This window comes from Petaurus breviceps, unplaced genomic scaffold (genome assembly GCF_028583685.1).
Source record: "Petaurus breviceps papuanus isolate PSGF00001 unplaced genomic scaffold, PetGlider_PUasm1.0 551, whole genome shotgun sequence".
NCBI lineage: Eukaryota > Metazoa > Chordata > Mammalia > Diprotodontia > Petauridae > Petaurus > Petaurus breviceps.
The window spans coordinates 12,654,350-12,665,763 of NW_027186372.1; the positions used below are offsets into that span (position 1 = coordinate 12,654,350).

The 11,414-nt window shown below is 43.3% G+C and overlaps 1 protein-coding gene across 1 annotated transcript in view; it reads left to right on the forward strand.

Moving 5' to 3' along the window:
- Window positions 1-6,997: 6,997 nt before the first annotated feature.
- The window catches only part of LOC138172676 (rho GTPase-activating protein 7-like), a 126,400-nt gene continuing 121,983 nt past the window's right edge, over window positions 6,998-11,414 (forward strand). Inside the window, exon 1 of the mRNA XM_069102403.1 lies at window positions 6,998-7,003. The gene's annotated coding sequence lies outside the window, so the exon portion shown is untranslated. The remainder of the gene's footprint in view (window positions 7,004-11,414) is intronic.

The following is an 11,414-nucleotide window of genomic DNA, read 5'->3' on the forward strand; positions in this document are numbered from 1 at the left end:
AAAGAAAGAAAGAAAGAAAGAAAGAAAGAAAGAAAGAAAGAAAGAAAAAGAAAAGGAAGGGGAGAGTGAAGGGGAAAGGGAGGGGAAGGGGAAGGAAAAGCAAAGGTAAAGAAAAGAAAAAAGAAAAAAAAATCCTGGCAGAAGCAGGATTCAAACCCAGGTCTTCTGACTCCAAAGCCAGTATTTCTTTCACTACACCCCAAAGCTTCATTCAATGGAAGACACTTCCAGCATCTTCCACTAGAGGGAGCAAAGGAACTTAGGTGACCCAAACTGATCAGACTTTGACAATCACCTTGGCTGCCTCTGACTTTGACCCACTCCTTCCTATGGTACCTTTATGAGCTTTTTAATCTAACGATGTATTCTTCTCAAAATGTAAGAGATTCTTCATAATGGAGATAGACAAGGTCCCTTATTGGATCAGAAAAATCAGTGCTCATTAGGAAACGGACAGCAATTAATAACAACTTGCATTTTACAAAGTGCTCTACAGACATCTCCTTTTATCACAACAACTGTGGGAGATGGATGCTATTATTATCACCCCCATTTTACAGGTGAGGAAACTGAGGCAGATAGAGGTTAAATGACTTTTCCAGGGTCACAAGTGGCAAGAATCTGAGGTTGGATTTGAATTCAAGTCTTCCTGCCTGCAGGTCCTGTACTCTATCCATTGAATCCACTTGGCTGCCACATTGTAGGGTAGGGGGGACAGGCTGCTAGGTGGCACAGTGGATAGAACGCTGGGCCTAGAGTTAGGAATACTTATCTTGCTGAGTTCAAATTTGGCCTCAGACACTTACTAGTTGTGTGACCATGGGGAAGTCACTTAACCCTGTTTGCTTCAGTTTCCTCATCTATAAAATAAGCTAGAGAGGGAAATGGCAAACCACTCCAGTATCTTTGCCAATAAAATCCCATATGGAGTCACAGGAAGTCAGACATGATTGAACAACAACAAACAATGATTGGGAAGTTTTATCTTACCTTAAATATAGTCAGAAGGTAAGACGGAACAATAAAAAGTTGCAACTCGCTCTCATCAATCAATTTTAAGCCTTCATGATAGAATTTTTAAGGAGGCAACCTGAGGGTAGTTAGAAAGTTGGCCTGGGAGCCAGGAAAACCTGACACAAGCCTCTTAGTGCCCTAGACAGCTTTCTAGACTATAAATTGCCAAAAAAGAATCTGACCTACATTGGTAGAAAAAGTTTCTTCACCTGGGAGTTCCTTATACTAATCAAATTACTGGTCTCAGACCTATCCCTGATAAATTTCACCCCAGCAGTCCCTTTTATCTAAAAAGCAAATGGTATAGATTTGTTCTATAAACAGGTAATAGTGTTCATTAATGCTACACATATCACTGCTGAAGCTAGGGAGAGAGATGCTTCAAACCTTTGTCACAGTGGAGAAAGTGGCAATATTAGTGCTCAGCACAGATTCTGAAAGGGTTGCCCCATTTTTATTAGAGAGTTTATATTGCTTTTACCCACCCCTCACCCCCAGTGAATATCCAGAATATCTAGAACTTTTTGTTTGGAATGTTATTTTCTCTCTCTCTCTCTCTCTTTTTTTTTTTTTTTTTTTTTGCTTTTTGGAGGGGGGAAGGCAGGGTAACTGGGGTTAAGTGACTTGCCCAGGTCACATGGCTTGTAAGTGTTAAGTGTCTGAGGCTGGATTTGAACTCAGGTCCTCCTGACTCCAGGGCCAGTGCTCTATTCACTGAGCCACCTAGCCACCCCTTGAATGTTATTTCCAAAACTAAAACCTCATTTACATATGTGAAAAATTGGTGGGAATCTGGGTCATCAAAGAAAGCTTTTTGATTGACAAAGTTTGTATTAAGTGGATTTTTCTTTTCTTTGAAAGAGAATCCTTCCTATAAAGAGATATCATAACTTTTCAGGCAGACTATTTTATTAACTAGATAATTACCTAGAGGCTGCTAGGTAGCCAGTGCATAAAGCCTGGACCTGGAGTCAGGAAAACTTGAATTCAAATCCATTCTCAGACACTCAGTAGATGAGTTACTTAACTTCTGTCTGCCTCAGCTTCCTCATCTGTAAAATGGACATAATGATAGTATCTACCTTGCTAAGTTATTTTAAGGTAAAAGGAGATAACTTATAGAAAAGTGTTTCGTAAACCGTACAGTGCTGTATAAATGCTATTATTATTAGGTAAGACACTATTCTTCAATACTCCTGTGTTTATCACATAGTAAATTACAATTTTTTAAAAACGCTTCATTTTCATTCTTAAGCAGTAGTGTATAATGAGAAATAGTGTGGTTCAGGAGAAAGTATACCTTATTACATCACAAACCTTTAAGGAGATGTGACTCTTGACTGGCTAGAAGACTTAGGGGAAATTATGTTTGTTCTTGATGACTTGCAGTTGACTTTGATTTGAGTGAGGGAGGGCTGTGTAAGGTCACTGGCCTCACTTTCTCCTCCAGAGCCATCTGGTCCAGTGGCCAGATATTCATCAGGATGACTGGAGGTGACCCAGGATGCAATGGGAGACTCTGGCCCTTTTAGGCTAAGGCTTTTCAGGTTCTCTCACTTCGAGTGAGATAACACCCATTCAGAGAATAGGCCTCTTTAAGTAGTTACTCAAGGAATGGCCCCTTTAATAAAAGAAAAATCGAACCGGGAGGGTGAGACCCTCAGGGTTCCTGGCCAGACAGAGGAAGGCAGGCCCCAACTTTGAAAGGAGGAAGGAGATCTCTGTGGCCCATCTTTCCTTCCTCTACTTCCTTCTCCCACAAGTTTCCCTGTACTTAAATGAATGGAATTGTCTCTTTCAGGGGATCACCACCCATTTTGGGCATGATGCCTATCTGGAAGCAGAGGACCTGGGTTCAAATCCTGCCTCTAATGATTACTACCTGTGTGACCTTGTGAAAGTCATATATCCTCCCCAGGCTTCACTTTCCTTATCCATAGATGATAGGGCCTCTGAGGGGCCTTCTATCTCTAGATTTATTATCCAATGAAATCTGCTCTATAGTTTCAGTTTTATGTCATTTTATTCCTTTCCAGGAACTCTGTTCTCCATCTGAGATTACTCTCTGTCTTCATGCCCCCAGTGACTTTTGTTCAAGTTGTGACCAATGCCTGGGATATCCATATTTCTCATCTTTGCCTGTTGAATTCCTTGTTGCATGTGGTAGTTTTCATGTCTTGTCCAACTTTGTGACCCCATTTGGGGTTTTCTCGTTAAAGATGCTAGAGTGGTTTGCTATTTCCTTCTCCAGCTCATTTTACAGATGAGGAAACTGAGGCCAACAGGATAAAGTGACTTGCGCATGGCCACACGGCTAGGAAGTACCTAAGGTCAGATTTGAACTTGGGAAGATGAGTCTTCCTGACTCCAGACCCAGCATTCTATCCACTGTACTACCTAGCTGCCCAGTTGAATTCCTACCCATCTTATAAAGTCCAGCTCAAATGCCAAGTCCTTGTTATCTAGGACTCCTACTAAGACTGTAAACTCCTTGAGGGCAGAGACCAAGTCATCCAAATTTCCTATATCCCCTAACTAGCAGAGTGCCAAGGACATAGTAAACAATTGTAATGGCATTATAAGGTATATTCCTATTCCACACCTTGTTATGCAAATCCAACAACAAAATGTAGAAAGTAAGACTAGGTGAATTAGTGTTTGCCTTAATATAAGGAAAAAGTGGGGAGGTAAATATTCCCAGAGGTGAGATTCCAAGTAAAGGAAGAGCCTCATTGGGACATCTTGAAAGACTCGACAGGGAGTGAGAGAACCCTAGATTTGTAGTCCAGAGGTCCTGGGTTTGGATTGCATCTGTTCAGAGGATCTGAGTTTCAATCAATCTCTGACCTTCTACCTGTATGATGTTGGGCAATTTACTTAACTAGTTTCTTCTTCTGTAAAATGAGGGTGTTAAACTAGATAATCTCTTTTCACTCTATGATTTTACAATAACATCTCTTCATGTCAAAAGCATATAAAATCATAATCTTTTGAGTGACTGTGACTGAGAGGTAATCTAATTCATCTCCTTTCTCTAGACAGGACCACAATAAAAGCATCTAAAATATAGAAAGAATACTTCCCCAAAAAGCTCTAAGGGAGCTTTGTAATATGATGTGAATTGGAGTTCCATGAGAAAATTTTATTTCTGGTGATATTTTCCTTCTGAAAAATGAAATTGCACATATACACATACATACTCATACACATATACATACGTGTGTGTGTGTGTGTGTGTGTGTGTAATACTCTTGTGTTTGTGAGGAATATGAAAACAGGCTCAATTTCGTCTTGATGAAATTATATTTCAAATTTCTCTCCCCACCTCCCTTTAACCTTCAGGGTATTTTAGACCACCTAGGGTAGCAGTTTTGAATTTCATAAAGATGTGATTCTATGGCTAGTTGGGGAACATTGAATTAAGTGATCTCTGAGGTCCCTTTCTCAGCTCTATGATTCTGCACCCCTGGATCATTTGATCATTTCTGCTCTACCAACATACCCACATCTGCCCTACGTTTAAAAACTTTTAACTTGTCCCTAAAAACTTCCTCAAGCTATTGTCCTAAATCTCTCTTTTTCACAGCTGAACTCCTAGAAAAAACTCTCCCCTACGACGTATCTCAAAGGTGGTCATTCAGTCTTTGTTTAGAGAATTCCAATGAGAATGAACCACCATGTGTCAAATTAACCCATTTCACTTTAGGATGGCTCTAAATCAGGAAATTTAACCTTAATGTCAAACCTAAAGAGACTACCCTATAACTGTCCCTCATCCTTCTTAGATCCGCTCTCTGGGTACCAAGCAAAACAATTCTAATCCCCCTTGGATGTAATATGTTTTTAAATAATTGATATTATTGTCATACCCCTTGTAAACCTTATCCAAGTTAAAAATTCTCCATTCCTTTGATTGATCCTCAGGTATTGTGGCACTCAAGCTTTTCACCATTCTGGACTCCCTCTTCTGAATGTTCTCCAACTTATGTTGTCATTTCTTCTACCTTTCTAAGAGTGAAATTTTCATTAAGGCAAGCCAAAAAAATTATTAGCTGTAGTACTTTTGGCAGAAAGAGAGCATCATCAGATGGTTGGATAATTGAAGTCTCCCCCATCACTACTTTATGATGCCTTCATGAAAGTCTTATGGTTTGTTTCCAAAACTCATCGATTTCCCATTTTTCCCCAAGGTGCACTGTTATGCCCAACATCAGTTCAGTTTTGGCTCTCTAAATCTCTAATCTTCTTACAATTAGGCAACTCCATTTAAATACCTCCATAATTGATACCTGCATTTCCTTTCACTCTCTAACTCTTAAACCTGGCTTCTGACTTCATGATTCAATGAAAACTACTCTGTCAAAAGTTACCAGTGATCTCTTAATTGGCAGATTTAATGATCTTCATTCTTCTTGACCTCTCTGCAGTCTTTGACATGATCGATCAGCCGTGCTTTTCTCCTCGATACTCTCTTTTCTCTAGGTTATGACACTATTCTCCCTGGTTCTCCTCCTTCCTCTCCTCAATTTGCTTTGCTGGCTCTTAATCCAGGGCATGTTCATCCTTCTTCCCCTATACTATTTCTCTTGGTGATCGCATCGGTTCCATGGATTCAATGATCATTTCTAAGCAGATGATTCTTAAATCTATTTAGCCAACCCTAACCTCTCCCCTGTCTTCCAGACTCAAAGCTCCAACTGCCTATTGGACATCTCAAACTGGATGTCCCATAGATATGTTAAACTTAACATGTCCAAAACTGAACTCATGATGCATCCCCCCAAACCTCCTTCTCTTCCTCACTTTTCTATTACCACCATCTTCCTAGTCTCCCAGGAGCACAACCTAGTTAATGTCAAGTTCTGATATAAATCAAAGTCATGAGTTGAGGAATAAAGCATCTTTAATTGAGATACCAGGGTAGCGAAGCTGCCACTCTGAGGGATGTCCCATAATTCAGAGCATAATGGACTTCCCAGCCAAGAGACCCATGAAAGGTTCTTTATACTTTTAGGAGGGGAGGGGGAAAGAGGTACTATGAGTAGCAAGTCCTGGTCATGAGACCCCTGTGGCCCTTGGCAATCCGGGCAAGGAAAACCAGTTCATTCTGGTTGTTTTGCCCTTCCTGAATGGATCCTAACAGAAGGGGGCAAGGACATTAGAAGCCTAAAACATAACAGTGCTGTGTAGTTGTAACTACTAACATTGGACTTAAAGATGAGACAATACACTTGCTTCCTTCTGTTGAAAAGGTTGGTGGAAACCATGGATATGGGCAGCTACCTATGGTATGAGACCTGGCCTTTGTGCTGGCTGGTTTTGATTGAACTGTGTGATTTTTAATTTCATTTTTTGTTACAGGAGAAGGATCTCTGAATGGGGATATTCAGAGACACAGTGTACATATTCAAAACTCAGTGCTATATAAATAAAAGGAAGAAACATTAATAAAACTTTTTTTTTTAATGGAAGAGGGCCCGTGGCCTCAGAAAGTTTAGGAAATACTATTATTGTTCAGTCATTTTTCAGTTGTGTCCAACTCTTTGTGACCCCATTTGGTATTTTCTTGGCAAAGATACTGAAGCAGTTTGCTATTTCCTTCTCTAGCTCTGCTTACAGATGAGGAAACTGAGGCCAACATGGTTAAGTAAAAAGCACAAAGTTGAACAGCTAGTAAGTATCTGAGGCCGGATTTGAACTCAAAAGTTGAATTTTGGGGTTGCTAGATGTCATAGTGAATAGAGCACCAGCCTTGGAGTCAGGAGGACCTGACTTCAAATCCAGACTCAGACACTTAACACTTACTAGCCCTGTGACCTTGGGCAAGTCACTTAACCCCATTTGCCATGCCCTCCCCCCCCCCCCCAAAAAAAAGCAGAAAAAAACCATTGAGTTTTCCTGACTCTAGGCCCAGTACTCTATCCACTGTCCCACCTAGCTACCCCTTACTACATAAAAATCCCAGCAGGAGAGGGTAGTACATGGGGGAGTTTACTCCAGCCTTATGATCATTCATTCATTCAGTAAACATTATACCTCTTAAGGATGGCTCTGAATCCCACTTCCTTTTTTGGGATAGCCTTTGTACTTCCTGCCCAGATCAGCAAGCTGTGGACCCCTGCTCAAATCCAACTTAAGTGTCCCTTAGCTCAGCCAAGACCACTGAGAGATGTAGGGAGCCCTGCAGTCCCACAGCAGGGCTGAGAAAGAATCACTTACCAGAGGCTGGGAGAGGGTACATAAAAAAGAGAGGGGACTCCCGGAAATGATGGAAATTCTCCCTGTACAATTTTTTATAGGACTCTTCCGAATTGTTTTGCCCTGAGGACACTGCATACTTCTTTGTTCCCAGGAGGTGGGTGTAAACCACACTTATCTCTAGGATATAATCCTCACACCTGTGTGTTTGAGCTCCTTCCTGGGGGATGGGGAGCCAATCCAGGACCTGTAGCAGGCTCTATAGCTGAGAGGGTTTATTCAGCCATCAGGGTCAGAGTCCCACTGGCCTGTGGTCCTCTACAGGGAGAGAGGATTCATGTAAGGTGGAGGTGATCTTTGCTTATGCACCTGTTAACGTGTAACTGTCCACTTATGCTTCTTGAATGCTACCCATTCGAGAGAGCAAGGCTTCCTTCAGCCTTAGGTTTTTCAACAAGTAATGATAATCAGGATTTCGCAGCCAGTGTCCTAGGGGATGGGGATTGCTGACCCCAGACCTTCTAAGGGTGACAGGAGAATGAAAGGCAACAGTTCTAAACTCATCAGCCATTTACTATTGAGTACCTACTGCAGGCCAGGCATGGTGATGATAAAAATAAGGCCCAAAACATCAGGGACTCACCATTCCACAGAGGGAAAAACTGGGGCTTTCTGGGGTCAAGTTTCACTGGCTCTGGGATTGTTAAATTATCAGTGTGAGCATATATACCTCAGAAATCAGCCAATGCTACGAATCAGAGCTTGATTTATTGTTTTGTTGATTGTCTAGACTTAGAAAGTGACGGGAAAATGTTACTAATGCAGTCTGAACTTTAAAGTTCGTCATGAATTTTTTTTTTTCCTGGAGAGTCAACTGTTAAACATTTACCAGCATACCTTGCTGATACGTTAATCAGTCGATTGTAGCTGTGGTTGTGTTTTATCCTTAGCTCTCAAAGAGGACATCAGGAAGATGATGCCATAACTTGCAAGTGAATTAGATTTAAGTGAGGGAGGGCTGTGCAAAGTCCTCAGCATCACTTTCTCCTCCGGAGCCATCTGGGTCCAGTGGCCAGATAAAGATCCAGACGACCACAGATGGCCCAGCTCTTGGAAGAGACATGAGGATTGAATCAAGGGTACATTTATCAAGCACCTACAGTACCAGGTGTGATGCTAAGCCCTAGGGATAGAACGAAAGACAAAGAGTGGTCCCTATCCTCAAGGAGGTTTCAAAGCTGAAAAGGTGACAGAGAGGGAGGAGAAGGTGGGGAAGAGAAGGGACCTTACCTGGTATGGACGAAGAAGTCTTGAGGCCAGGTGGCAAATGATGAGGCCCTAGGCCTGATCTTTAAAAAGAGGATCTCTCCCAAATCTACCCTCCACCCACTCCCATCAGAGAGACGGAAGGGACCAAAAGGTGCTAGGAGTTTGAGAGCTGATTTGATCTTGCAGGAGGATTTTTTTTTGCAGTTTCTGCTGACTATTGTGAAGGCCCAGAGCAGCCAGGTGGAAAGTGTTTAGGTAGAGGCCTCGGCCTCCCCGCCTTCTCTCCTTCCCCCTACCCCTTAAATAATGGATCTGGGCAGAGCTCTTCAGTTTTCACTCTCCATCTTATACACATAGATACTTTTTATTTTTTTGCTTTGTGGAGGGCAATTGGGGTTAAGTGACTTGCCCAAGGTCACAGGTTTATTTTTGTGTCAAGTGTTTGAGGTCGGATTTGAACTCAGGTCCTCCTGACTCCAGGGCTGGTACTCTATTCACCGTGCCACCTAGCCACCCCTACACATAGATAAATTAATAGAGGGGACCTTGGAATTTTTTTTCTAGTTCCCCTCCCCCCTCCTTTTACAGATAAGGAGACCAGTGCCTTGAAGGGGTAAAGTGACTGCTGACATCACACCAGTAGTAATTGGTGCTGTCAGGATTCTAACTCAGGACCTCTGGGATTGCAAATCAGTACTTCAGGATTCTAAAGTCGGTCCTTTCTTTGGGCCTGAATATAGGGAACAATTGATTTTTTTAAATGCAAGACAAAAAATAATAAAGTGCCCCAAAGATAGTAAATGCCACAGGCATTCTAGAAGGTGAGAGATTGGTGTTGCCTGAAATTGTCTGGGCAGGCTTCCCATAGAAGGTGAGTGTTGGAGGACTTGTGGACTGAGGGTTACAGTGCTCGGAGCTCTTTGGGAGAACCAGGATGGCTGTTTGCTGCCTTTGGCAAAATCGACTGCCATCTGTACTTCAGAACACCAGCCAGGCTCCAACCTAGCCAGGAATGTTTGCTCTGGACTTGACTTTTATTCATCTGACCCCCAGCCAACCAGTTACCTGAGCTGGAGAAGCCCAGTAGGAATCCTGGCATTTATACCCGAGATAGGAGTGCTGTACAAATTGGCTCATTTTGAGTTTCAGCTTGAGATGGGAGGAGCGAGGGAGACATCTCAAAGCCCAGCCCAGATCACTACTTTGCCTCTGACCACGAGTCTGCACCTTTCAAAGGTGACTTGGCTGTGGAACCAGCAGATGGACGTCTAAAACTTCAGAATGCATCACGAGCTTTTGGTGGTAAGTAAATTAACCTTCCATATTTTGTTTGACCCCATCTGCAATCAGTACTGGTTTGTATTCCCCTGGCTGGTCGGAGAAGAATCTGTCTTCAATTAAAAAAAATTGGCTGAAGGTAATCCACCAAGCTGAGAACGACCCCCACCCCCAGTGTTTTATCTTCCCCCTAGATAACCAGGAGATTTGATGAAAGGGAGTGAATTCTCAAATGACAAAAGAGCTTATTTGTGAGGAGGGACCCAGGGCATTCTTAGGTGCATGTCCTGGGAGGTGACTGTGTCCCCCTACCTCATCTCCAGCATATGAGACTAGGGCAGAATGCCAGCGCTCTCATGGAAACTCTAAACCTCTTGCTGATAAAAGGCTGGAGCCAATTCCTCAGGCTCCACATAGCTGATGTCACTCAACTGTGTCTCCTGATCATGCCCACCCGTTTTCCCCCCACTCCAGCTGGCTTGTGTCAGGGGAGACACCAGGCCTCAGAGAGGCTGGTTTCCGCACACTTGGACTCATCTTATCATGTGTGGGACAGAGCACAAGAACTCCAAATCTGACATCAGAAAGTTGGAGGAGGGCGAGGTCTCCTTAGCTGCCGTCCCCCACCGCTCGGTTCCTCTCCCCACACCTCGGCATATGGCATGGATTAGTTGATAATCTAGTCCCTTTCCCTTGATTTATTTGTTTCTCACCGATATTTCATGACATGGCCCCATTTTAGCCTCACAGCTTGTTTACAATGGAAGCAGGACAATGGCTTTGTGGGAATCCATGAATCCTTTCCAGGACAAATAACTCGTGGTCTAGGGACCTGTGCTGTGGAGATACTGGAATCCGGGCTGAATGACACTGCTGAGTGGTTAGGGATTCGTCTCATTTTTGCATCCTTGCCTTTTCCTCTCCCAGCTGTTGCTGTGCCCCCTTCTTGCCCCTGCTCCCCCCCCAGCCTCACCCCCACACAGGATTTCCCTTACAGGGTTCATTCTGTAAAGACAAGGCTAACACTTGCTCCCATTCAACCCAAAGTTTCACCCTTGGTCTTCTCACTGCCCCTTCTGGGAAGAATTCCTAATGGACCTTCAGCATTCCTTCCCTCCTTGGGCCCCACTCCCACCCCCACTCGGCCCAGAGTAAACAGTTCTTTCCCTTTCAGCAGCTGGAGAAACCAAAGGGCCAAGGAGGTTTTGTGAGTCAGCGTAAGGGTACAGAGAGAGGCAGAAAGACATGTGGCCAGTGAGTCATTGCTTTGAGCCTCCAGCCCCAACATATGATCCCATTGATGAGTGGCCTCAAGGGAAGAGATGCAACTATGTCAGGTGCCAAGGCATTATGGTATAGCTAGGGGCAGCAAGGTGGTCCAGTGGATAGAGCACTGGGCCTGGAGTCAGGAAGACGAGAGTTCAAATTCACCCAAACACTTCCTACTTGTGTGACCCTGGACAAGTCACTTAAAATCTGTTTCTCTATTTGTCTCAATTTTCTCATCTGTAAAATGGGGATAATGACAGCACCTACCTTCCAGGTATTGTCGTGAGGATCAAATGAGATAATGATAAAGCACTTAGCACAGTGCCTGGAACATACTCTCTGTCTCCCTGTCCCTCCGCCCACCTGCCTCCCCCCTCTCTCTCCCT